This window comes from Bos indicus, chromosome 3 (genome assembly GCF_029378745.1).
Source record: "Bos indicus isolate NIAB-ARS_2022 breed Sahiwal x Tharparkar chromosome 3, NIAB-ARS_B.indTharparkar_mat_pri_1.0, whole genome shotgun sequence".
NCBI lineage: Eukaryota > Metazoa > Chordata > Mammalia > Artiodactyla > Bovidae > Bos > Bos indicus.
In genome coordinates this window covers 29585999-29613170 of record NC_091762.1, presented here as the reverse complement: position 1 = coordinate 29613170, position 27172 = coordinate 29585999, and the positions used below count along the sequence as shown (strand labels likewise).

At 45.0% G+C, this 27172-nt stretch overlaps 1 long non-coding RNA gene across 5 annotated transcripts in view; it reads left to right on the top strand.

Annotated features, from left to right (window-relative positions):
• The window catches only part of LOC139182163 (uncharacterized), a 163842-nt gene that overhangs the window by 15884 nt on the left and 120786 nt on the right, over positions 1-27172 (top strand). Inside the window, exon 2 of one of the 5 annotated variants that reach the window (XR_011565739.1) lies at positions 20558-20659. The exons of the other annotated variants lie outside the window; for them this stretch is intronic. This is a non-coding gene — a long non-coding RNA (uncharacterized lncRNA). The remainder of the gene's footprint in view (positions 1-20557; positions 20660-27172) is intronic. 5 annotated transcript variants of the gene reach the window in all.

Sequence of the window (27172 nt, the reverse complement as noted above, 5' to 3'; positions counted from 1 at the left end):
CGTATCAAGTGATAGAGCCAGAATTTGAACCCAGGAAGTCTCACTCCTGAGCCCATACTGCTCAGTTCAGTTCAGTTCAGTCGCTCAGTCTCGTCCGACTCTTTGCAACCCATGAATCGCAGCATGCCAGGCCTCCCTGTCCATCACCAACTCCCAGAGTTCACTCAGACTCACGTCCATCGAGTCAGTGATGCCATCCAGCCATCTCATCCTCTGTCGTCCCCTTCTCCTCCTGCCCCCAATCCCTCCCAGAATCAGAGTCTTTTCCAATGAGTCAACTCTTCGCATGAGGTGGCCAAAGTACTGAAGTTTCAGCTTTAGCATCATTCTTTCCAAAGAAAACCCAGGACTGATCTCCTTCAGAATGGACCAATTGGATCTCCTTGCAGTCCAAGGGACTCTCAAGAGTCTTCTCCAACACCACAGTTCAAAAGCATCAATTTTTCGGCACTCAGCCTTCTTCACAGTCCAACTCTCACATCCATACATGAGCACAGGAAAAACCATGACTAGAAAAAGCCTTGACTAGACAGATCTTGTTGGCAAACTAATGTCTCTGCTTTTGAATATGCTATCTAGGTTGGTCATAACTTTCCTTCCAAGGAGTAAGCGTCTTTTAATTTCATGGCTGCAGTCACCATCTGCAGTGATTTTGGAGCCCCCAAAAATAAACTCTGACACTGTTTCCACTGTTTCCCCATCTATTTCCCATAAAGTGATGGGACCAGATGCCATGATCTTAGTTTTCTGAATGTTGAGCTTTAAGCCAACTTTTTCACTCTCCTCTTTCACTTCCATCAAGAGGCTCTTTAGTTCCTCTTCACTTTCTGCCATAAGGGTGGTGTCATCTGCATATCTGAGGTTATTGATATTTCTCCCAGAAATCTTGATTCCAGTTTGTGCTTCTTCCAGTCCAGCGTTTCTCATGATGTACTCTGCATAGAAGTTAAATACGCAGAGTGACAATATACAGGCTTGACGTACTCCTTTTCCTATTTGGACCCAGTCTGTTGTTCCATGTCCAGTTCTAACTGTTGCTTCCTGACCTGCATACAGATTTCTCAAGAGGCAGGTCAGGTGGTCTGGTATTCCCATCTCTTGAAGAATTTTCCACAATTTATTGTGATCCACACAGTCAAAGGCTTTGGCACAGTCAATAAAGCAGAAATAGACATTTTTCTGGAACTCTCTTGCTTTTTTGCTGATCCAGTGGATGTTGGCAATTTGATCTCTGGTTCCTCTGCCTTTTCTAAAAACCAGCTTGAACATCAGGAAGTTCACAGTTCACGTATTGCTGAAGCCTGGCTTGGAGAATTTTGAGCATTACTTTATTAGCATGTGAGATGAGTGCAATTGTGCGGTAGTTTGAGCATTCTTTGGCATTGCCTTTCTTTGGGATTGGAATGAAAACTGACCTTTTCCAGTCCTGTGGCCACTGCTGAGCTTTCCAAATTTGCTGACATATTGAGTGCAGCACTTTCACAGCATCATCTTTCAGGATTTGAAATAGCTCAACTGGAATTCCATCACCTCCACTAGCTTTGTTCCCAGTGATGCTTTCTAAGGCCCACTTGACTTCACATTCCAGGATGTCTAGCTCTAGGTCAGTGATCACACCATCGTGATTTTCTGGGTCATAAAGATCTTTTTTGTACAGTTCTTCTGTGTATTCTTGCCACCTCTTCTTAATATCTTCTGCCTCTGTTAGGTCCATACCATTTCTGTCCTTTATCGAGCCCATCTTTGCATGAAATATTCCCTTGGTATCTCTAATTTTCTTGAAGAGATCTCTAATCTTTCCCATTCTGTTGTTTTCCTCTATTTCTTTGCACTGATCACTGAGGAAAGCTTTCTTATCTCTTCTTGCTATTCTTTGGAACTCTGCATTCAGATGCTTATATCTTTCCTTTTCTCCTTTGCGTTTTGCTTCTCTTCTTTGCACAGCTATTTGTAAGCCCTCTGCAGACAGCCATTTTGCTTTTTTGCATTTCTTTTCCATGGGGATGGTCTTGATCCCTGTCTCCTGTACAATGTCACAAACCTCATTCCATAGTTCATCAGGCACTCTATCTATCAGATCTAGTCCCTTAAATCTATTTCTCACTTCCACTGTATAATCATAAGGGATTTGATTTAGGTCATACCTGAATGGTCTAGTGGTTTTCCCTACTTTCTTCAATTTCAGTCTGAATTTGGCAATAAGGAGTTCATGATCTGAGCCACAGTCAGCTCCTGGTCTTGTTTTTGTTGACTGTATAGAGCTTCTCCATCTTTGGCTGCAAAGAATAGAATCAATCTGATTTCAGTGTTGACCATCTGGTGATGTCCATGTATAGAGTCTTCTCTTGTGTTGTTGGAAGATGGTGTTTGCTATGACCAGTGCATTTTCTTGGCAAAACTCTATTAGTCTTTGCCCTGCTTCATTCTGTATTCCAAGGCCAAATTTGCCTGTTACTCCAGGTGTTTCTTGATTTCCTACTTTTGCATTCCAGTCCCCTGTAAGGAAAAGGACATCTTTTGGGGGTGTTAGTTCTAAAAGGTCTTGTAGGTCTTCATAGAACCGTTCAACTTCAGCTTCTTCAGCATTACTGGTTGGGGCATAGACTTGGATTACTGTGATATTGAATGGTTTGCCTTGGAAACAAACAGAGATCATTCTGTCGTTTTTGAGATTGCATCCAAGTACTGCATTTAGGACTCTTTTGTTGACCATGATGGCTACTCCATTTCTTCTGAGGGATTCCTGCCCACAGCAGTAGATATAATGGTCATCTGAGTTAAATTCACCCATTCCAGTCCATTTTAGTTCGCTGATTCCTAGAATGTCGACATTCACTCTTGCCATCTCTTGTTTGACCACTTCCAATTTGCCTTGATTCATGGACCTGACATTCCAGGTTCCTATGCAATATTGCTCTTTACAGCATTGGACCTTGCTTCCATCACCAGTCACATCCACAACTGGGTATTGTTTTTGCTTTGGCTCCATCCCTTCATTCTTTCTGGAGTTATTTCTCCACTGATCTCCAGTAGCATATTGGGCACCTGCTGACCTGGGGAGTTCCTCTTTCAGTATCCTATCATTTTGCCTTTTTGTATTGTTCATGGGGTTCTCAAGGCAAGAATACTGAAGTGGTTTGCCATTCCCTTCTCCAGTGGACCACATTCTGTCAGATCTCTCCACCATGACCCGCTGGTCTTGGGTTGCCCCACGGACATGGCTTAGTTTCATTGAGTTAGACAAGGCTGTGGTCCTAGTGTGATTAGATTGACTAGTTTTCTGTGAGTATGGTTCCAGTGTGTCTGCCCTCTGATGCCCTCTTGCAACACCTACAGTCTTACTTGGATTTCTCTTACCTTGGGTGTAGGGTATCTCTTCACGGCTGCTCCAGCAAAGCGCAGCCATTGCTCCTTACCTTGGACGAGCGGTATCTCCTGGAGCGGTATCTCCTCACCGCCGCCCTTCCTGACCTTCAACGTGGGATAGCTCCTCTAGGCCCTCCTGCGCCCCGGCAGCCACCGCTCCTTGGACGTGGGGTAGCTCCTCTCAGCTGCCGCCCCTGACCTCGGATGTGGGGTAGCTCCTCTCACCCGTTCCTGCACCGTCACAGCCTGGCACTCTCGGCCGCTGCCCCTGACCTCTTGGAGTAATTCCTCTTGGCCGCAGCCCTTCAGGCATGGGGTCCTCCCGGCTTCTGCCCCTAACCTCGGACGTAGGGTAGCTCCTCTCACCCGCGCTTACTGCGCCAGTCGCAGCCGTGTAGGGTCTCCCAATTCTGAATCTGACTCCTCACTTTCTCCTTGGTTCTAGGCTTGCATTCCTAAATTCTTCTTGTGAACACTTTTACCCAAGGCCTCCTGAATCAAACCCGTTCAAGATAGAATTCATATTTTTCTTCACGAACCTGCTCTGCTCCCTTAAAGAAGGACATAACTAAACCAAATTAGACCCTAAATCTCAGGGCCCTCCTTGACTCTTGCCTCTTCCATATCCACCCACATTCAGTCTCTCACCATATCATCTTGTTTTAATCTTTAAAATGATGAGCCCCTGTCCTCCTCACCACTGTCACTGCCCCAGCATAGACACTCAACATTCCTCTTCTGGATCATGGAAGTCACGTTATGAGAAATTCTAATTATGTCACCCTCTCACTTAAAACCCTTTACTAACTTCCCAGGGCCTTCGGGATGAGGCTGACACTCTCTAGTACAGTGCTCAAGTCCCTTCCAGACCTGGCCTCGGTCCACTTATTTAGCCTCCTCTCCCAGAGACCCCTTATACCTCTACAGGCTGCTTGTCCAAGGGTCACAGAGTGATAATTCCTGTTCTCATCCTCACATCCCACCCAACCTTCGTGCTTTTGCTGATGGTTCCTGCAGATCCTCTCTTCTCTACCACAGCCCTCTTTAGATTCTGGAACTTTGCAATTGCTTGTCCCTCTGCCCTGAACAACTTTCCTCTTTTCCTTATCATTCAGCTGGTTCCTAGAGGACATAGTAGGGCATGGAGGTTAAGACTGTGGGTTAGGGAGCCAGGCTGTGTGGGTTTGAATCTTAGATCTGCCATGTAGTAGCTGTGTGACCTTGAGCAAGTTACTAAACCTCTCTGTGCTTCAGCTTTCCTGTCCTTAAAATGGAGATGATAATAGTAGTATCAGAGTACACTCTCTTATCAGTATAACAATGTACCAAGAGGTTTAAATGAATTGAAATACATGAAGCACTCAAACAGCCCCTCCCCTGAGTTCCAAAGCTGCCTCAGATGTTCGCTTTCTCATCAGCCCAATGCTCACTTTTTTGCACAGAGTTTAACAACAGTACATCATTGACTTGTCAGTAGGTTGTGAGCTCATTGAGCTGGGGTCTCTGTCTCATTTATCTTCATCTCCTCAGTACCTTAAAACCTAATTCACACTCAGTGAGTGACTACTGCTCTGAAGGCAGGTATATATGTGAATATAATACAGTGTAAAGCAAGGGTGTGAGTGCTGAAGGAATTCCAGAGTAGAATTAAACTAGCAAAATCAGGGAAGGCTTCCTGGAGGAGGAGAGTTTTGAGTTTTTTAGGCAGGTGAGACTGGAAGGAATAGGGGAATGGGAACGCCTTCCAGGTACACCCTGGGACAAGGCTTTCAGGCAAAAATAAGCACTCCAAGTGAAAAGGGAGTAAGCAGCTTTCCTCAGCTGGAGCATAGTTGAAGACAGGTGGGAGAGAGGACCATCAGCCCTCATGTATCCCCACATTCATGGCTGGAAGCTCAGTCTCACTTGCCTGGATGTTTACCAAGAGCCCAGGTTGTTCTGCCAGTCAGGAGGCCAGCCAAGGAAGACCAGAACCTGGCCCTCAGAAGGAATATGATGAAACTACAGGAAGTTGGGAAGGAGAAGATCCAAGCCCCTCTTTGAACACACCATAGTCTAGGTCCTGAAAAATTTCTTTGTGAGAGGAAACTGCTCATTTTTCCAAGTATCAAGGCATCACTGGAAAGCAAGTGTGTGTTCTGGGGCAGTTAACTGTTTTCCAGGATGTTTTTTATGATAACACCAATTACTGTCCAATTAGTGCTGCTAATGGGGACTGCTGCTAATGCGGACTGCTAATGGAGAATGAGAAGTCAAGTGGGCCTAAGGAAGCATCACTACGAACAAAGCTAGAGGAGGTGATGGAATTCCAGTTGAGGTATTTCAAATCCTAAAAGATGATGCTGTTAGAATGCTGCACTCAATATGCCAGGAAATTTGGAAAACTTAGCAGTGGCCACAGGACTGGAAAAGGTCAGTTTTCTTTCCAGTCCCAAAGAAAGGCAATGCCAAAGAACGCTCAAACTACCACACAATTGCACTCATCTCACACGCTGGTAAAGTAATGCTCAAAATTCTCCAAGCAAGGCTTCAACAGTATGTAAACCATGAGCTTCCAGATGTTGAAGCTGGATTTAGAAAAGGCAGAGGAACCAGAGATCAAATTGCCAACATCCGCTGGATCAGCAAAAAAGCAAGAGAGTTCCAGAAAAACATCTATTTCTGCTTTATTGACTGTGCCAAAGCCTTTGACTGTGTGGACCACAACAAACTCTGGAAAATTCTTCAAGAGATGGGAATACCAGACCACCTGACCTGCCTCTTGAGAAATCTGTATGCAGGTCAGGAAGCAACAGTTAGAACTGGACATGGAACAACAGACTGGGTCCAAATAGGAAAAGGAGTACGTCAAGCCTGTATATTGTCACCCTGCTTATTTAACTTCTATGCAGAGTACATCATGAGAAACACTAGGCTGGATGAAGCACAAGCTGGAATCAAGATTTCTGGGAGAAATATCAATAACCTCAGATATGAAGATGGCACCACCCTTATGGCAGAAAACAAAGAAGAACTAAAGAGCCTCTTGATGAAAGTGAAAGAGGAGAGTGAAAAAGTTGGCTTAAAACTCAACATTCAGAACACTAAGATCGTGGCATCTGGTCCCATCACTTTATGGCAAATAGATGGGGAAACAATGAGAACAGTGGCTGATTTTATTTTGGGGGGGCTCCAAAATCACTGCAGATGGTGACCGCAGCCATGAAATTAAAAGACGCTTGCTCCTTGAAAGAAAAGCTCTGACCAACCTAGATAGTATATTCAAAAGCAGAGACATTACTTTGTCAAAAAAGGTCCATCTAGTCAAGGCTATGGTTTTTCCAGTAGTCATGTATGGATGTGAGAGTTGGACTGTAACAAGAGATGAGTGCTGAAGAATTGATGCTTTTGAATTGTGGTGTTGGAGAAGACTCTTGAGAGTCCCTTGGACTGCAAGGAGATCCACCTAGTCCAGCCTAAAGGAAATCAGTCCTGAATGTTGATTGGAAAGACTGACATGGAAGCTGAAACTTTGGCCACCTGATGTGAAGAACTGACTCATTGGAAAAGACCCTGACACTGGGAATTATTGAAGGCAGGAGGAGAAGGGGAGGACAGAGGATGAGATGGTTGGATGGCATCACTGACTCAACGGGCATGAGTTTGAGTGATCTCCGGGAGTTGGTGATGGACAGGGAGCCCTGGCGTGCTGCAGTCCATGGGGTTGCAAAGAGTCAGACACGGCTGAGTGACTGAACTGAACTGAACTGAACTGAATGGGGACTGTGGAGTCCACTCCCCTACTACCCACACACCTCCTGTGGCCTCCCTCCCTTTCTACTTCGTACGCTCTTTCTCACTCCTGCACATGTATTCTCTTTCCGTCTCTCCCTCCAACCGCTGAGCTGGCTGTGGGAGAAGAGAGGGCCAAGGATGGGGCTCTCAGGCCTCCCAAATTAGAAAAGTGCTCCAGAGCTGGGAAGAGGGCAGAGAACAAAGGGCGGAGGATGGGGAGGGTGGTAGAGGTTGGCCTCAGGGAGAACATCTGCAAAGTTCATAAGGGACTGGCCGTAGCCTGTGAAGGCAACTTGCCCCTCAGGGTATGTGATGACTATTTGCCACCCCCACCCAAGGAACCTGTTGTGCCAGAGCCCTGGTACTAAAGGGGTTCGCCCCAGCAGTGTGGAGATGGCCTAGTGCTGAAACCAGGTGATGCATTGTCTAGGCTGCTGGTAGGAACATCAGCTAAGCTTGATAGGAACATGTTTTGTTTCATTCTGAGTAATTCTTTCACACACACGCACACGCGCAGTCTACCACACAGACATACACACAGAGGCCACATTCAGACACATGTACTCAGGGGGATTTTTCAGCCCTGGTCCTGAAAGCCCTGACAGTTTCTCTGACTTGCTATCCCTCTGGAAGGCTTTGAGCTTTTAGGAAACCCCAGCGGGTTTTGTAGAATGGATGAAGTGGGAAGTTTTCAAAGTGCTGAGAAAATCATGGAGGAGTGGCCCAGAGCCCACTGAAGTCTTGGTTCCTGAGTGGGCTTCTTCATGGGGGTTTGGGGGGAGGTGGAGAACCACCCGCTGACCCACTCCAGTGAGCAGAAACCAACAGTGGCTGATGGAGCGCAACACTGGAGCCCCAGGGAGAGACAAAGCAGGAGGAGGAAATGTTAAACCTAGGGCTTAAGAAGGAGGAACCAGGAACAGGAGGTTGCTGAAGTGCAGCCTGGATGCAGAGGAAACTTCCAGATGGAGAAGACATGGGGGTGGCAGCGGGGCCACAGTTCTGCAACCCCAGGGGGAAAGCACAGACTGAGAGAGTGCCTGGGGCCCCGGCAGGAGGGGTGCGCAGCCTGGCTTATCTCATCGCTTTCAATTCTCTGATTCTTGCATGTGAAAATTGCCAAATACCAATTGCTTTCCTCACAGCTGTGGTCACCTGGGGTGGAAGGTGGCTGAGAGGGGGTGGGTGGGAGTCAGAGGGCTTTCGGTTATTCACTGGACTAATTGTTAGAGCAGCCAAATGACCCAACAAAGGGAAGTCAGTTCCTCTCCCTGAAAGCCATCCTGATCGTCCTGGAGGCTGCCTTGGGGTTTGTGGCCAGAATGCGGGTTCCGCTTTCCTCAGTCCCCTCTGGCTACCCCCATGCCCCTCTCTCCCCGACCCTCCCCACAAGGCCCTTGAGTCTTTCCTCATTTTGAGTTTCTGCATTAGGAGAAGGGTCCCATCTTCCTGTCTTGGTTAGACTCCTGAGAGCCCTTTATAGACCCTATATTTCTGCTGCCTTAACTGCCCTCAGACTTCACAATGATTTACTTAATGATCCATGTCCTAGACCAGAGAGGGACCAGACCATCTGTGATGTGAAGGCAAGGCATGCATCTGTTTTGTTCACTTCTGTTTTCCCAGACCTTGCTTAGTATCTGTTGCATAGTAGGTGCTCAATCAATTTTAATCAGGTGGATTAACTGACATAAGAGTTTCAAAATTGGTGGTAGTGATAGGGGGAGTTGTTTTTAATTTGATCAATTCCTCCTTTCCAGGAAAGGAAGGAATAGCCATGAAGTGTCTAAAGGCAAACGATAAGTTTGTGGACCACAGGATGGGAGAAGGGTGTGTCCACAACCTGAAATTCCTAAAATAGACTGCACAGTGAGAGCAACTGCTTTGAAGATCTAACAACTAAAGCTTTGAGCTTTTCTCAGAAGCTCTTAGACCAGAGCCAGGGGCAATCCTCCTAGGAGGAGTTTGCCTCCCTCCCCTGATTTCACTGGCTCTGATGCTAGGTGCCTCCAGAGATATAACTCAGGGCAGGTACTGCCTGACTGGCTCCACACTCAGCCCTTACTCAGTCATATCTGATATCTTTGCAACCCCATGGACTGTAGCCTGCCAGGCTCCTTGGTCCATGGGTATTCTCCAGGCAAGATCACTAGAGTGGGTTGCCATGCTTCCTCCAGGGGATCTTCCCAACCCAAGGATTGAACCCAGGTCTCCCACTGCAGGCAGATTCTTTACCATCTGAGCTACCAGGGAACCCTGGCTCCACATTCTGGAAATACTATTCTTGGACCAGGAGCCTCATCTCTTCTGCTCAGTTTCTCCTGGGAGCAGTTGCAGATTCCTACTGCCACTCTATGTTGTGCTTCTAAAAGGAGTGTCTCCATCCCTTAATGGTCCTACCCAAATGAAGACAGAATTTTATTTCTTGATTATTCTCAAGGTGCTATGACAGTCCAGCAGTTTGAAAAAGAGCCTCCAGAACAACTAAAGGAAGGAATTTTAGATTATATAAAAAGTTTTGTGTAGTTAGATTCCCAAAGCAGAGCCTCTGATCAGAGTTACCACACTTAAGCCAGAAAGAGCACATGCATGTCATTGGCACTCACAGAGGTCCTGGGCTTGTGGGGTTGGGCCAGTAGGCCTGGGGTCTCAGGGGTCATCAGCAAAATGGCAGGAATGAGTCCTTCCCATACAGTGAATGGTTCCTGACATTCACTGTAGGCTCTGCAGTGGCAGCTCATGGGTTGCTTGTGCAGTAACCAACCAGAGAGTCCAAAGCTAAAGGCCACCAGGACCAGAGCAGGAGCCAACGCCCCCACTGTAGACCCAGAATGCCAGAGGCCACCAGGCGTAGGGCCAACACATAGCAGGGCCCCAGGCAAGTGCCACAGACACTTGCAAATGTTCCAACTCGCCTTTACAGGGAGGGGGTGTTGAGCTATGTGGTTGAGTGGTTTAAGCAAGATGAGAGTTTAGGGCTGAGCAGAAAGCTTCCTTTCCTTCCAGCCACTGCCCATCTTTGGTTGAACTGATCAGGCTACACTGAGCTCTCTAATCAAAACATGAAATAAATAGGACCACAGTAAACTTTCACCTGCTTCCCAAGTGGCTCAGTGGTAAAGAATCCACCAGCAACGCAGGAGATGCAGGAGACATGGGTTCACTTCCTGGGTCAGGAAGATCCCCAGAAGAAGGAAATGGCAACCCACTCCAGTGCTCTCACCTGGAGAATTCCATGGACAGAGGAGCCTAGAAGTCTATTAGTGACTAAACAACAACAAACTGTCACCCAGAGAATTGGATGACCTCCATTTCAGCCCAAGACAGTTGTCATTGGGCAAGACCCAGCAGAAGTTAAGAGCAGGGCCTTGGAGTTAGTCAGAGATGGTTATAAATTCTGGGGATCTGGTTAATTCAATGTACATAAACCACCTCACCCCGCATTTAACCTCCTTTTCCTCTTCTGTAAGAGGGGATAATATGGCCACTTGCTAGAACTATCAGGAGGACTGAATGTGGTTAATATCTGGGAAAGACTTAGCATACAGTAAGCGGTTATTAAATGGTAGCTCTGTGAAGATTATTCAGACTTGGTAAGTGATTACTGAGTGAGCTCAAATACAAGGGGATGGCCTTGATAAAGTGCCCTATTCCAGATGCCCAACTGGACGCATTAACCACGAGGAACAGTCATGCACACTCCTGCCCCTGGCCCCAGATTGTCCTCAGATCCAGCAGGAGTACTCTGCCCCCAGGTAATGCAGGCAGATGTCTTTGCAGGCCTGGAAATCTTCAGATGGTGCCTTTCCCTCAACATTGAGATAGGCACTAGTGGAGGAGGGGGCTACTGGTTAAATCAAGCCATTTGACATGAATTATGAATCGGTGACCTTTCCCAGCTTAATTACTCCCTCTGCTGGGTGGTCCAGGGCTCCAGTGCTACGGCCACGGGGGGCAAATTTTGCTCACAGTCAGCAAAGCCCAGAGCATAGAGCTTCTGCTTTCATCCACTCTGGTTTGTGCAGCTATTTCTGTGGGAGGAAAGTTCTCTCACTGTGATGAAGGTCATGCCCTAGGTCAGTAGCTGGCCCCCTTTGGGCTCTCCTAATCCCTTGACCTTTGCAGAATCAGCTTATCATTCTTTTAAGCTTGATATCATTGCCAGTTCATTTTTAAAAAGTTGAACCTGAAGGTTATTAATGAAGCTGAGATACTAATAGATCTGTGGGTTCTTAAACTGCTGCATAGAAACAAGCACCTTCAGACAAAAAATTCACAGGGCACTCCATGGCCCTCTGGGACCTGAGGGGGATTCTGTTAGTTTGCAGCTTTGAGAGGAAAGAACCAAGATGTTGAATTTTTTTTTAACTAGAAAAGTTCAAATATATGTGAGAGTAAAACGAAATTCCATGCACCTTTCCCCTAGCCTCAAAGATTATCAGCATCTTCCCGATCTTGTTTCATCTCTTCCCCCAACTCTTTACTTTCCTAAAGCATTTTGAAGCAAATTACAGATATTATGTCATTTCACCTGTTAACCAATTCTTCTGCATGTGCTTCTAATAAAACCATATATATTAAGCATACATAATGAAACTAACAAAATAATAATTTTTAGTATTACTCAGGCCATATTCAAATTACCCTGTGGTCTGAAAAATAATGTCTTTTTATAGTTGCCTTGTTTCGATTAGGATCCAAAGTGGTTGGTTTTCAATGACTTTCTCTGTTTAAATTTGGTGATCTGATAGAATGACCTAGAGAAAAGTCCGGTAGTCATTAATATAGGGTAGGGCTGGAGACATGGGGGAAAATTTGCATTTTTCAAAGACAAGTCTTGAGCCCCAGAAAATTGTTTTATGCTTGGGCTGTTGGGGAGTGTGCCCTGGAGCCTTGGGAGCAGAGATACTCATTTGACATAGTATCAGTTTAATAGCCATCTTCTTGGGTAAGTATCATATGATTACTGCAAACTGGGCTGGGGGCTTTGTCAGAGCCTTTGTGCTGCTCCTGTCTCACAAGTTGCATCTGTGTCATCCATTCATGGATTTAAGGGATGGTTATGGGCATGTGTTCTGAGCTGAGAGCTGAGGGAACAGACAAGGAACAGACACAGACTGGGTGCTACAGGAGCTCACCACAAGAAATGTCTTAAGCCCTTTGGCAAGTGTATGCAAAGAGCAGAGGGAGTCACTGTGTCTGCTGAGAGTCAGAAGATTTCCAGAAGGGCCACACTGTGAACTGATTCTGGAGGTTTTGAAGTTTCTAAGAGGATCAATAAGTCAAATCTCCAGATTTTAAATCAGAAACGGACTTGGAAATCAGAAAGAGATCAAATATCTCCTTTATTACAGGTGAAGCTGAATTGGGGTTCTCAATAAAGAAAGCTGAGCATCGAAGAATTAATGATTTTGAATTGCAGTGCTAGAGAAAACTCTTGAGAGTCCCTTGGACTGCAAGGAGATCAAACCTGTTGATCCTAAAGGAAATCAACCCTGAATATTCATTGGAAGGACTGATGCTGAAGCTTAAACTCCAATACTTTGGCCACCTGATGCGAAGAGCCATCTCATTGGAAAAGACCCTGATGTTGGGAAAGATTGAGGGCAGGAGGAGAAGAGGTAACAGAGGATGAGATGGCTGAATGGCATCATCAACTCAGTGGACATGAGTTTGAGCAAACTCCAGGAGATAGTGAAGGATAGGGAAGCCTGGTATGCTGCCGTCTATGGGGCTGCAAAGAGTCAAACACAACTTAGTGACTGAACAAGAACAATAAACTGAATTAGAGAAAACAGCTTAAATCCAAGTCCTGAAGGGCTACCTGCTCCTTATCCTGAGTGATTTTAGGCTAAATGCAATAGGTAAGTGTTGAGGATGTAGAGAACAGAATGCAACATTAAAGAAATAACAGGCAGTTTGTAAAATGCTATGGTAAACAGGTCAGAGCTTCATTAGAGTGGACCCTGGAGAGTGACGTTGGGAAATTTATCTTAGCATGGGCCAGGAGCAGCTTTGGATCCTCAGTTCAGGGAGGTCTCACACGTGAAGAGAGAGGAAGACTTCCAGTCCAGCCTGTGGCCTCAGTGTCCTTGCTCAAGGTCCTGGCTTAGGGACCCTGCCTAAAACCTTCCAACCATGTCCTGCCCCTCACACACTCTTCTTTAGGAAAGCTTCTCTTGCATCTCTTTTTACTCTCCATGTTAATCTGTGCAGAACCTCCCACCTACACTGCACTCAATGATTGCAGTGGAGGGCCCAGCACTTCCCACAGGATCTTCCACATTATACAAGTACTTGTTGCCAATGATGTTATCTCCCACAGACTTCTGGATGTAAGTGATTAGGTTAAGATGAGGTCATGGGAGTGGGGCCCCTGAGATGGGATTAGTGCCCTTATAAGAAGAAGAAAGCACCAGAGCATGCTCGCTCTCCCTCTACAATATGAGGATACAGCAGGAAAGCCATTGCCTATAAGCCAGGAATAAAGCCTTTACCAGGAACTGAGTCACCCAGCACCTCAATTGTGGACATTGTAGCTTCTAGACCTTTGAGAAATGAATGTTTTCTTTTAAGTTGCCCAGCCTCTGGCATTTTTTAAAGTAGCAGCCTGAGCTGAGACAAGTGGGGAGCTTGACAATGACTCCATGGGTGGAGTGGTTGGAAGAAAACATGATTGGGGGCATATAAGAGTGAGTAGTTGTGGGGTTGTGGAAATTACAAGTATGGTCATGTTTTTCAAGGAGTTTTGCTATAGAGGGGCACAGAGAAAGGAGGCAGCTGCTGGAGAAGATTGTGGTATCAAGGGATACCTTTATTTTAAGATGAGAGATATTCCAGCATGTTTGTATGCTGATAAGGATGAGCCAGGAGGGAGGGGAAAGTGATGATGCAGCAGAAAGAGGAGTCTGTGCAGGAATGATGACCTTGAGCAGGAGTGGAAGAGATCCAGTGCTGAGGGAGAGGCCTTGGCCTTTGATGGCAGCATGGCCACTCCATATCTGGTAACAGGAAGGAGATAGGAGGGAGATGGACTCCATGCATTCACTGTGAAGGCTGGTAGATGGGCATAGCCATGGGAATTTCTATTCTTTAATGATGCCAAGTGATTAACTGAGAGTGAGGATGAGGTCATGGGAAAAGCGGGGTTTGAGGAGGTGGAGAAAGTATGAAAAAGTCCTCCTGAAGCATATAAGCAAACTAGGTGAATGTAGGAGCACTTCCCAGAGGCACTGAGGGCCCACTTGATGTTTATGGTCATGAATTTAAAATGAGACAAATCAATACGGGTTGTGGGGGCGGGCCGGGGGAGGTTTAGCCATGATTGCAGGGAGGAGTAGGCAGAGTTGGATTTAATCAGGACTGGACTTTTGCCAGCCAAATACTAAGAAAGAGATAGGGGCAAGAGAGTTTATTACAAGGATGCAAGGTGATACTTCCATGGATGGACCCGAGAATCTAAGCCGGGTAAGGCACGAGGCAGGCACAAGCTGGGGAATGGAGAGTGAGGAGTGATAGTCACATGATAGGTAAAGATGAATGGGAGCAGGTGGTTAAGCAGGAAGATGGGACTGGGGCAGTAAACAAGCTGATGAGCTGAAAGGCCAGAGACTTTGATATGGCTGTGGAAGTCACCAGGAATCATGACAGGTAGAGAGGACAAGTAAGCCAGATGATAACGTAGTCAGTGAACAGGAGAGGTCTTTAGGAGGGACTGTGCATTTCTGCTTAGACGCTTCAGTCGTGTCCAACTCTGCCACCCCATGGAGTGGCATTCCCTCCTCCAGGGGATCTTTCTGACCCAGGGATCGAACCTGTATCTCCTGCATTGCAGGTGGATCCTTTACCCACTGAGCTACCTGGGAGGCCCAGCAGGGACAGTGACAGTTGCAAAAAGGGAGGATACTGAGTAGAATCGTCTGACGACCTGTGCTGCAAAGCAGCTGAGAATTCTGAGAAGGAAAGAGGGAAAACCATCTGAAAGTGGCAAAAGGAGTGAGGGCACTGACCCGAGGTCTGGGTCAAGGGAGGGCACATGGTGTTGGGCACGTGCTGTGAACCGGACAGGCACGGATTTTTATGGAGATTAAATTTCAACCGAGGAAGACAGATAATACACAAGTACATAAATAAATATACAAGATAGTGTAAGAAAATGAGACGTGTTTTGATATAAATGAAAAGGGTGTTGTTATTGATGGTGTCTGGCCCTTGGGAGCTGAGGGAGCTGGCTTCTAGTTAGAGTGGTCTCAGTGAATTGGCCGTAGGGATCAGATGTCCCAGGAAGAGGAAAAAGCAAATGCAAAGACAAGTTCAAAAGCATGGTATGCTTGAAGCAAGATCAGAAAAGATCAGGATCCTTCAGAATTAAGGGGCTAGGCACTAAGTCTGAAAGAGGAACTTAGCCAAACAGAGCCCCCAAGAAGCAAGGGTCTGAGCTGGAGTTGTATGCCCACAATGCTTCAGGATATATTACATTCTAGATGAATTTCTGTGTGGCTCTGAAAAGTTACAGTATTCCCTATCCCTGCTTTTTATAAAGCTCCACATTTTTTTTTTTTTTTGCCCTTAACCAAATTCTTCTCTCTTTGTCTAAAATTGAAGAACATTTTTATTCTCTTTGCATTGTTGGCTGAACATTGTGTCATTGGTCTTCTCTCTCACGTGTTCTCATTTTTTATTTTATTGGTATTCAGTGCAAAACAAAAGCTGTGATCATGAAAAGGCAATAGAGGGATGGCTGGAGGAAGCTTGTCAAAATAACCTCCTGGCTAGTAGTTTTGCTTCTGCTCATCCCTATGACTTTCATATGCATAGAAAAGCCAAAAAATTTTCACAAATGGTGGAAAATTGCATTCTATTAATTTCAGAGACTGGCTTTGACAGCTCACTCTTCAAAAGTCGGTGCTTTTAGGGTGTTCAAGAAAACAGCACATCGAAATAAAAGCTATTTTGCTTATCTGTTTCATAGTTTAGAAAAATATATTTCAGTACATTTTCCAGAGAGATTTTGCTCAGAATCTTATCAGTTTATTTGGAGTCAGCTAGCCTGCACAAGCCCTTGACTTCAACTTGAAGGCAAAAGCTTAGAAACTGTGGGTGAGGCTGGTGAAAGAGAATCTCTTACAGAGACCAAATTAAGAAAAATGAAATGCTTTTCAAAATGAATAGAATTACTTGAGAAGCAAAGACTGAAGAGAAAACTCAGAGCCTTAGAATTAAAACCCCTTCCCACTGTATTCCTGGTATTTGATCATTCAGCCTCTGCTTGAATTTCTCTGACAAGGAACTCACTACCTGAGAAGATAAACCATTCTGTTTTTAAGCAGTTTTAACTAGGAGAAGGTTCTTCTTCTGTAAAGACAGAAATGAACTTTCTGCCACATTCATCTCTGGAGCCCAGTTTTATCCTCCAGAGCCTTCCCCACACAGCAGTTCTTCATGGATCACGAGGCAATTTTTCCATCTCCCTTGGATCCAGCATTTCTGATTACTTCTCTTTGCCATTTTCTAAGGTCTCTTCTGCTGCCCATGGCCTTCTAAAATCCAAAATGGTCAAACTCCAAGATTGCAACTCCATCTTAGACCTGTGTTGCTCTCATTGTTTTAAGGAAGAAGACACACCGGGCAGAGTGACACATGGTCTGCAGAGGATAAGGGCCTGAGAGTGACTGTCTACCACTCAGTATCTCCCTCAGATGGCTGGTGCTGCCCTGCAAAACCAGAGCTCATTCCCATCCCTCCTCCTCCACAAGGGTCAAGGCCAAAGATTACATAAGCACATGAATTTCTTATGCTTTTTTTGTGGTCATGAATCATTTTGAAAAGCTGATAAAAAGCTCTGAGCACCTTCTCTAAAAAAAAAAAATGAGCATGTACATAAAATATTGTATTCAACTTCATCAAGTTTATCTACTTCATCCTGAATCCCATGCAGGAACCACACCCCCTCCCTTGGGGTACCAAGAGCCCTGCTCTAAACAAAGCCCACACAGCTCAGCATTAGGTCCTCCATGGCATTTCAAGAGTTTTCAACTGAGGGCTTGAAATGAGTCATCCCATCTACCCATCCTTTCAATCAAATACATCAACTGAGTGCCATGTGTCACACCCCAGGGGATAGCACTGAATAGGATGCAATCTCCCTTCTCGGGAGTTTATAGTCCAGTGGGCAGAGAACAAGTAAGCAATCATGCTTACACAATTATGCTATTATAACAACAGCACTATAATAGGTATAAGGATGTAGCACACACAGCAACAAGGCTTATAACCTTGTCTGGGTATTTCCAGGAGGATTTTTTTTTAATTGAAGTATAGTTGATTTACAATGCTGTGTTTAATTTCTGCTGTGTAGCAAAGTGACTCAATTATACATGCACACATACACACTTACATATGTATTCTTTTCCGCTATGGTTTATCACAGGATATTGAATGTAATTCTCGGTGCTGCACAGTAGGACCTTGTTTATCCATCCTGTATACAGCAGTTTGCATCTACTAATCCCAAACTCCCAATCCCTCCCTCCCCCACCACCTCCCCTTGGCAACCACAAGTCTGTTCTTATGTCTATGAATCTGTTTTTGTTTTGTTGATATGTCCATTTGTTCTATATTCCACATATGAGTGATATTGTATGGTACTTGTTTTTCTCTTTCTGACTTACTTTGCTTAATATGATAATTTATAGTTCCATCCATGTTGCTACAAATGGTATTACTTCATTCTTTTTAATGGCTGAGTAATATTCTATTGTATCTATCTAACACATCTTCAGAGAAGGCAATGGCAAAGAGTACTCCAGTACTCTTGCCTGGAAAATCACATGGATGGAGGAGCTTGGTGGGCTGCAGTCCATGGGGTCGCTAGGAGTCGGATACGACTGAGCGACTTCACTTTCACTTTTCACTTTCATGCATTGGAGAAGGAAATGGCAACCCACTCCAGTGTTCTTGCCTGGAGAATCCCAGGGACGGGGGAGCCTGGTGGGCTGCCGTCTCTGGGGTCGCACAGAGTCGGACACGACTGAAGCAACTTAGCAACAGCAGCAGCAACACATCTTCTTGATCTATTCATCTATCAATAGACATTTAGGTTGTTTACATGTGTGTGTGTGTGTGTGTGTGTGTGTTAGCAGCTCAGTCCAACTCTTTGCGACTCCATGGACTGTAGTCCATCAGGCTCCTCTGTCCATGGATTCTCCAGGCAAGAATGCTGGAGTGGGTTGCCATTCCCTTCTCCAGGGGATCTTCCCAACTCAGGGATCAAGCTCCGGTCTCCTGCATTACAGGCAGATTCTTAAGCATCGGAGCCACCAGAGAAGTCCATTTACATGTCCTGGCTATTGCAAATAGTGCTACTATGAACATAGGGATGCATATATCTTTTGAATTACAGTATCATGGTGGGGATATGCCCTGGAGTGGGGTTTCAGGATCATATGGCAACTCTGGTTTTTAGTGTTTTGTGGAACCTCCATACTGTTTTCTGCAGTGGCTGCACCAACTTACATTCCCTTTCTTTTCACTCTTTTCAGCATTTACTATTTGCAGACTTTTTCATGATGGCCATTCTGACTGTTGTGAGGTGGTACCTCATTGCTGTTTCAATTTGCATTTCTCTAATAGTTAGTGATGTTGAGCATCTTTTCATGTGCCTACTGACCATCTGTATGTCTTCTTTGGAGAAATTTCTTTTTAGGCCTTCTGCCTTTTCTATTGGGTTGTTTATTTTTCTGTTATTGAATTGTAGGAGCTATTTGTATATTTTGGAAATTAAGCCCTTGTTGGTCACATCATTTGCAAATATTTTCTCCCAATCCATAGATTGTCTTTTTGTTTTGTTTATGGCTTCCTTTGCTTTATAAAAGCTTATAAATCTGATTAGGTCCCAGTTGTTTATTTTAGCCTTCATTTCTATTGCCTGGGAGATGACCTAAGAAAACACTGGTACAATTTATGTCAGAGAGTGTTCTGCTCATATTCTCTTCTAGGAGTTTTATGGTGTCATGTCTTATATTTAAGTCTTCAAGCGATTTTGAGTATATTTTTGTGTATAGTGTGAGGGTATGTTCTAGCTTTATTGATTTATGTGTGGCTGTGCCAGTTTCCCAGCATCACTTGCTGAAGAGGCTGTCTTTTCCCCATTGTATATTCTTGCCACTTTTGTCAAAGATTAATTGTCCGTAGGTGTGTGGGTTTATTTCTGGGCTTTCTATTCTGTTCCATTGATCTGTATGTCTGCTTTTGTGCCAGTGCCACACTGGTTTGACTACTGTAGCTTTGGTGGTTTTGTCTGAAGTTTGGAAAGATGCCTCCTGTTTTGTTCTTTTTGTGCAGGACTTCTTTGGCAATTCTGGGTCTCTCATGGTTCTATATAAATTTTAGAGTTACTTGTTCTAGTTCTGTGAAAATGTCATGGGTATCAGAAGGACTTTTAAGAAGAGACTGCTAAGTCCTCCAAAAGTTTCATATTAGATAAATGTCTTTATCTTTTTTAACTTTTTATTTTGTATTGGGGTATAGACGATTAACAATGTTGTGTTAGTTTCAAGTAGATTGCAAAGGGACTCAGCCATACCTATGCAGGCATGCATTCTTCCCCAAACTCTGTTCTCATCCAGACTGCCACATGACACTGAGTAGAGTTTCTTGTGTTATACAGCAGATCCTTATTGATTATCCATTTTAAATATAGCACTGTGTACATGTCCATCTCAAACTCCTTAACTATCCCTTCCCCCATCATCCCTCCCCCAGGCAACCATAAGTTCATTCTCTAAGTCTGTGAGTCCCTTTCTGCTTTGTAAATATAAATAAATGTCTTTAAATCCCAGCTTTGGTACTAATTCAATAGGCCAAACTGGTCACACTCTTGGCCCAACACAACTCCTCAAAGCAAAGACTCGCTTATTCATCTGCTCACGAGGTTGCCAGCCCCCAGCATCACTGTAAATCCTGCAAGAGCTGCTATTCCTTGCCCATCATGCTGTCTCCTCCCTGAAGAGTGGCTGCTGCTTCTTCCAAACATCACTGGCCCCCAGGCAGGTAAAACTGGGACACGACTCCGGTTGCTAATGAAGAGATGATGTTCCTCTAATGAACACAATGGCGCTGAGATCCCACTGTGGATGAATAATTACCTCCTAATTAAACATCGCCATTTGTTTCCCCCTCATTTATTCAGTATTAAATGTGAATGAAGTTTGCTTCCTATAAGACTCAGCTCTGACACCTTCCAATGGTATCACCAAGAAGTTTTTTTTCCTGCCATGCTTATCATAGCACCTGGTGCTCTTAAAAATCAGAATGTATATGTAATCTTTGTAGGTGGAAAACTTTCCCTTGTAACTCTGGATTCTCTTTGGACAAATGATCTGCACTGGGATTTTTTTTTTTTTTTCCTTGCCTCCAGGTTCTGCTTGACATGATCCTCTTCACTGATTAAATCCATTCTTCAGTGTGATATTGACCAAGTCTGTTTACTCTTCATGCCACTGGAGCCAGGAAGGGAAGGGTAAGGAAAGATCTCTTTTTAGCTCAGGTTTTGGTGTAGGCTAAGAGGAATGCAGTCATTTTCCGGCACAGAACAGTGCTGACTTGGGAGACAGGCAAGTTTTGAAGGCCCTGTAGGTTGTCTTCATGATTTGACTGTATCATCTGTTCAGAAACTTTGCAATTTCTCCAAACATTAGACATCTTCATACTCAAATACCTTTAGAAGGCCAGGCAGGATTTTTTTCTGAGCTATACAGGTTTGTCTGGGGAGCTTTCTCTGGCAGAGAGCATCCAGATTTGTCTGTATTTTGCAATGATTGTGACCTCAAACGCGCAGGAGACAGCACAACGGGAGAAGACTGAGGAATCAGGAGCCAGGGCAGTTAGTGGTCCCATCTGCCAGGATGGCATTTCCAGCTCTCCTTGTGTTTGGGCTCACATGGTGGTTTGGGCCAATGAGTTGGAAACCAAAGAAACATGTAACACTTTCACACCAGGGCAATTAATTGCTGGTGTGAGAGCCTCCAGAGCTCTGAGCTGGTGGCAGCTCCATCAGTAAGGGTCCTTGGGCTCTTGCAATGAGCAGACCTGCTCTTCCTAGTGTGAATTACGCACACGCATCACCGTAACCAACGAACACTCCAAGTTCCCAGGGGTGGGATTCATCCCTAATAAAACTGAATGTGAACCCACATTTCAGAGTGTTCCTGATCATTTCTTCCTTTTTTCTTCTTTTGGTTTTTGGCAATGTCTTGTCAGACCTGATTAGATCATCAGTGTTTTAGCGGAATGTGGCAGATGCAGAATGCATATCAGGAGCAGAAATGTCAGTTCTGCTTTCTTATTGCTCATTCAGGCTTCTATTATTGGTGTTAACTTCTAACCACAGGAATCCTTTTAAACCATTTGTCTGTTTTATGAGGGCTCTTTTGGCTAAAACTAGATATCATAATCTCTAACTCAATAAAAACTAAATATTATGGGGGAAACAAAAAAGTATGTTGACAGGTGAGGATACCACTTCTGTGGGGACCCTCTGGGTGTGGGGCTCCCACTTTTGCTTCTGAGTCTTTCTGGACCATTCAAGATTCAGAACTGTCCAACATGTAGGCCATGTAAGGGCTCTGGTGTCATTAAAATATTAAATAATGCTAAGTGTAATACCTTATTTTTTAACAATAAAATACAAACAGTGCATTTAATTGATTCAAAGATGATTTTTTTTTGTATTTTAATATATCTGAAATTAGGATGTATCCTACAACTGATAGCATGTAATGGTTTGATTGGTATAGCTTTAACAATGTTCTTCCCACTGTACACAAAATAATGGCTTCTTTGGTAAATAAAATATAAGAAATAGAAATTTTAGAATCATCTTCTCTAGATCCAAATGGAATGTTTTGTGATCACTTTTGGAGACCACTTTTCAGGAATCTTGCTACTCAAAGTATGTTTATGTTTTAGGACCAGCATTATGGACACTACCTAGGAGTTTGTTAGAAAAGCAGAATCTCAGGCTCCATCCCAGACCTCCTAAGTCAGGTCTAACAAGATCCCCAGGTAATTTGTGTGCATGTTAAAGTTTGAGAATCCCTACTCTAGAGGCATGGAAATTTGTGATTTGTCCAGTGGAAGCTTATACTATATTTGATGACAGCAGATATACTTCAAAGGCAAGTGCTTTATCTACCTTGATGGTTGATGTCTACTTTTTTAAGACTCTGGGGCACCTCCTCAGTGGCATGCTGTTAAATGTTTAACAACTGGATCTCTGGAAAAGAAATTTGTAGTATTTGCCAGTGGGGCTTCCCTGGTAGCTCAGATGGTAAAGAATCTGCCTGCAATGCAGAAGACCTGAGTTCAATCTCTGGGTTGGGAAGATCCCCTGGAGAAGGGCATGGCTACCCACTCCAGTATTCTTGCCTAGAGAATTCCATGCACAGAGGAGCCTGACGGGCTGTAGTCCGTCGGGTCACAAAGAGTCAGACACAACTAAATGGCTAACACTTTCATGATGTAAATATTCTTCTGTGACTGGTTTCAAGCTACCAAGGGTTGTTTTGGGTACCACTTCTGGAAATTTAACAATCAGCTCTCAAGATCCAGCCTGAGTCAACTGCAGTACTTTCCTTCAGAAAGTCTTACCGACTCCTCCTCCTCCTCTTCTTCCTTTTCCAAGATTGAGTAAGAACCACCTGACCAGTGTACACCTCCTTCAAGGCAGAACCAGACTGTGCTACTTTACCTCATTCAGTGTGTGTGGTAGACGAATAATGGCTCCCTCAAAGGCATCCATGTCCTAATCCCCAGAATTTGTTAATAAATTATGCTGTATTACTAATAGCTGGCCTTGAGATGGGATTATTATCCTGGATTATCTGTGTGTATTGAGTAGAATCCCAAGAGTCCTTATAAATTAGAGAGAAAGGCAGGCGAGTCAGAGTGATACAAGGTGAGAGAGACTCCATCAGAGCTGATTGAAGGAACCTCAAGCCAAGGAATGTGCCAGCCTGCACAAGCTAGAAAAGGCCAGAAAACAGGTTCTCCCTGAAAGTTTCTAGAAAGCAATACTTACCAACACTTCATTTTAGTGAGACCCATTTTAAATTTGATTCCCAAAACTGTAAGATAATAAATTTGTGTTGCTTTAAATAACTAAGCTTGTGGCAGTTTGTTACAGCAGATATAGGAAGCCAATAGTCTGTCTTCCCCTATAGATCAGTGGTTTAAGAACCACTTAGCTACACATTAAAATCATTAAGAATATTTAAAAATTACAGATGTTGATTTAATGATGGCCTACATATTATTTATTTATTTGGCTGTGCCAGGTCTTAATTGCAGCACGTGGGATCTGGTTCCCCTACTAGAGATCGAACCCAGGCCTCCTTCATTGGGAGTGCAGTCTTAGCCACTGGCCCACCATGGAGGTCCCACATTAGGATTTGTAAAAGCATTCCAGAGTGTGACTGCCAATGCAGAGGACACAGGTCTGATCCCTGGTTTAGGAAGATCCCATTGAATCCATGTGCCACAACTACTGAAGCCTGTGCACCTAGAGCCTGTCCTCCTTTACAAGAGAAGAAGACAACGCCGTGAGAAGCCCGTGCACTGCAGCTAGAGAGTAGCCCCTGCTCTCTGCAACTAGGGCAAGCCTACAGGTAGCAACAAAGATCGGAGAAGGCAATGGCACCCCACTCCAGTACTCTTGCCTGGAAAATCCCATGGACAGAGGAGCCTGGTGGGCAGCAGTCCATGGGGTCGCTAAGAGTCGGGCACGACTGAGCAACTTCACTTTCACTTTTCACTTTCATGCATTGGAGAAGGCAATGGCAACCCACTCCAGTGTTCTTGCCTGGAGAATCCCAGGGACGGGGGAGCCTGGTGGGCTGCCGTCTCTGGGGTCACACAGAGTTGAAAACGACTGAAGTGACTTAGCAGCAGCAGCAGCAACAAAGACTCAGCACAACCGAAAGTAAGTAAATAAATAAAGCAGTGTGCACATATTAAAAAAAAAAAAAAGAAGAAGAAAAAGAATGTTAAAAGCATCCCAGAGGGCAAGAAGGAGCACTGGGTTCCTGATTCCATCATCTGAGAACTGGTTGCTGCTGCTAAGTCGCTTCAGTAGTGTCCAACTCTGTGTGAACACATGGACTGCAGCCTACCAGGCTTCTCCGTCCATGGGATTCTCCAGATAAGAACACTGGAGTGGGTTACCATTTCCTTCTCCAATGCATGAAAGTGGAAAGTGAAAGTGAAGTCGCTCAGTCGTGTCTGACTCTTAGCAACCCCATGGACTGCAGCCTACCAGGCTCCTCCATCCATGGGATTTTCCGGGCAACAGTACTGGAGTGGGGTGCCATTGCCTTCTCCGAGAACTGGTTAGAAAGGCAGAATTTCAGGCCCTAACTCAGATCTACAGAATCAAAATCTGCATTTTAAAAGATCCCCAGGTGGTTTGTGTGAATATTAAACTTGAGGAGCTCATGGGGGCTTTCCAGATGGTGCTAGTGGAAGAGAACTTGCCTGCCAATGCAGGAGACATAGGGTTGGGAAGATCGTCTGGAGGAGGGCATGGCAACCCACTCCAGTATTCTTGCCTGGAGAATCCCATGGACAGAGGAGCCTGGCGGGCTCTAGCTCATAGAGTCACGAAGAGTCAGACATGACCGAAGTAACTCAGCACGCAAACATGTGTGTACTCTAGCTCACCAGCATTTTGAGGACTGAGACTCTTTCCTCAGCTGGCTTCCAAGCAGCCAGCACAGCCCCTGGCACAGAGTAGGCACTAACTACATATAAAGAAATGGTTAACTGAGTTCTGAGTAAATGGAAAGCTTGAATGCTAGAACAACAGGCAGAAATAAGCTGATGGCTTCAGAAAGATCTAAGATAATGTTCTGCAAACTTTTTTCATAGGTAGAGGGTTTTTTCTTTTAACTGAAGTCATAAGTAAAACTTGAATATATAAGACAGATGAAAGTGGCGCCAGTCGATTTCCCACTCAGCCTCTCCCCTGGTCTCTGCCCCACCATCCCCACCCTGGGATGGTGCCCTGAAGCTCAGTGAACACAGCAAGAAACTCTGGCTGAAGGAGAGGCCAGGGAGGGCCTGAACAGGATGCTGGTTAAGAACATGTCCAGAGCAAGAACAAGCCAGGTGGCAGTGTGACCCACAGCAAATGTACAGATAGGATGCTGTTGTTTGTTGTTTAGCTGATAAGTCGTGTCCGACTCTCTTGCAACCCCATGGACTGTAGCCCATCAGGCTTCTCTGTTCATGGGATTTCCCAAGCAAGAATACTGGAGCGGCTTGCCATTTCCTTCTCCAGGGGATCTTCTCAAACCAGGGATTGAACCCGTGTCTGCTGCATTGGCAGGCGGATTCTTTACCCCTGAGCCACCAGGAAAGTCCACAGATAGGATAGTTGTATAGTAGTGCAAGCTCACTGGAGCCCAAGGTGTCAGGCCTAGCCAGACCAAATAGACTCAAGTGCAAAATAAGCCAAGGTCAAGGTGCAGAGGTGACGACTGGGCATGGGGAGGAAGGCAGATGCAGAGTGCAAACATCCAGATGGGGCTGAGACAAGGCAAGAGGGAACAGGCAGGCCTGCACTCCACTGGTGCTTCCATTCATGTGCTACTCTATTCCAAATTCAAAGTCCGGGAATATAGAGTACAGCTGGCCTAACTTGGGGTCCATGCCCTCCCTGGCTGGAGGAGGACAGGTCACCTCCTTTTACAATCCTGCCAATCTGTTACCCAGCAGGAAACAGGTAATTTCCCCAAAGGAAATCAATGTGCTGATAGGAAAGAGCTGTTAAAACCAACAAAATTCCTTTTGGGCAGGAAGTGTTGTCTCTGTTTTTGGAGCCCCCTTCTTGGCACCGGGAGAAAATTACTGGCTGATATATACTTCTGCTTGACTCTAGGCAGGACTGTTCTTACACTGGGCATGTTATTCCCTAAAGTTTTTGGAGCATCTACTGTGTATCTGGTGGTGAATTCCAGTTCTAATTGAACTCACAGGCTGGTGAGGGAGAAAAGATCTGTAAAGAGACTATTCTACAAGGCATTTGATGGCATGGTACACACAGTTTAACAGAGTGGTTCAGAGCCCAGATTCTTCAACCAGATTGCATTTGAACTCTGACCCTGCCATTTACATGCTGTGTGAGCTTCAGCAAATTGTTCAGTCTTTCTGCGTCTTTTTTTTTTTTTTTTCCTCCCTGATCTATAAAAGAGGCATCATATTTGTAACTACATTCTTGGTTGTTATGAAAATTCAATGAGTTTGTGCGTGCTAAGTAATTTCTGTTGTGTCTAACTCTGTGCCCCTGTGGACTGTAGCCCACCAGGCTCCTCTGTCCAAAGGGTTCTCCAGGCAAGAATACTGGAGTGGGTTGCCATGTCCTCCTCCAGGGGATCTTCCCAACCCAGGGATCAAACCAACATCTCTTTAAGTCTTCTGCTTTGGCAGGCTCGTTCTTTACCACGAGAGCCACCTGGGATGCCCCCATTCAATGAATTCTGTTCAGTTCAGTCACTCAGTCATGTCCAACTTTTTGTGACCCCATAGATTGCAGCATGCCAGGCTTCCATGCCCATCGCCAACTCCCAGAGTTTTTTCAAACTCATGTCCATTGAGTTGGTGATGCCATCCAACCATCTCATCCTCTGTCTTCCCCTTCTCCTCCTGCCTTCAATCTTCAATGAGTAAATCATCAATCATTCAATGAGTAAATATTCCTAAAAGTGCTTTGCAAGTACTTTGTATTTGTAAAACGAAGCCATTAAAAGTGAGCCTGGAGTGGCAAGGAAGCACAGAGGAGAGATACCTAACCCTAACCCAGAAGTTTGAGGGACAGTCGGAATGCTTCCTGGAGTCAGGCAGCTGGAACTTGATGGAGGCTGCTGAGGACAAAGAGCCCGAGTTCTCTAGGGGGCATCTGTGAGCTGTCATTATGAGAGGTGGCAGTGATGAGGTGGGGGCTTTGGCTCCCCTGCAATGTGCCCCCCTTTCTCCAGGC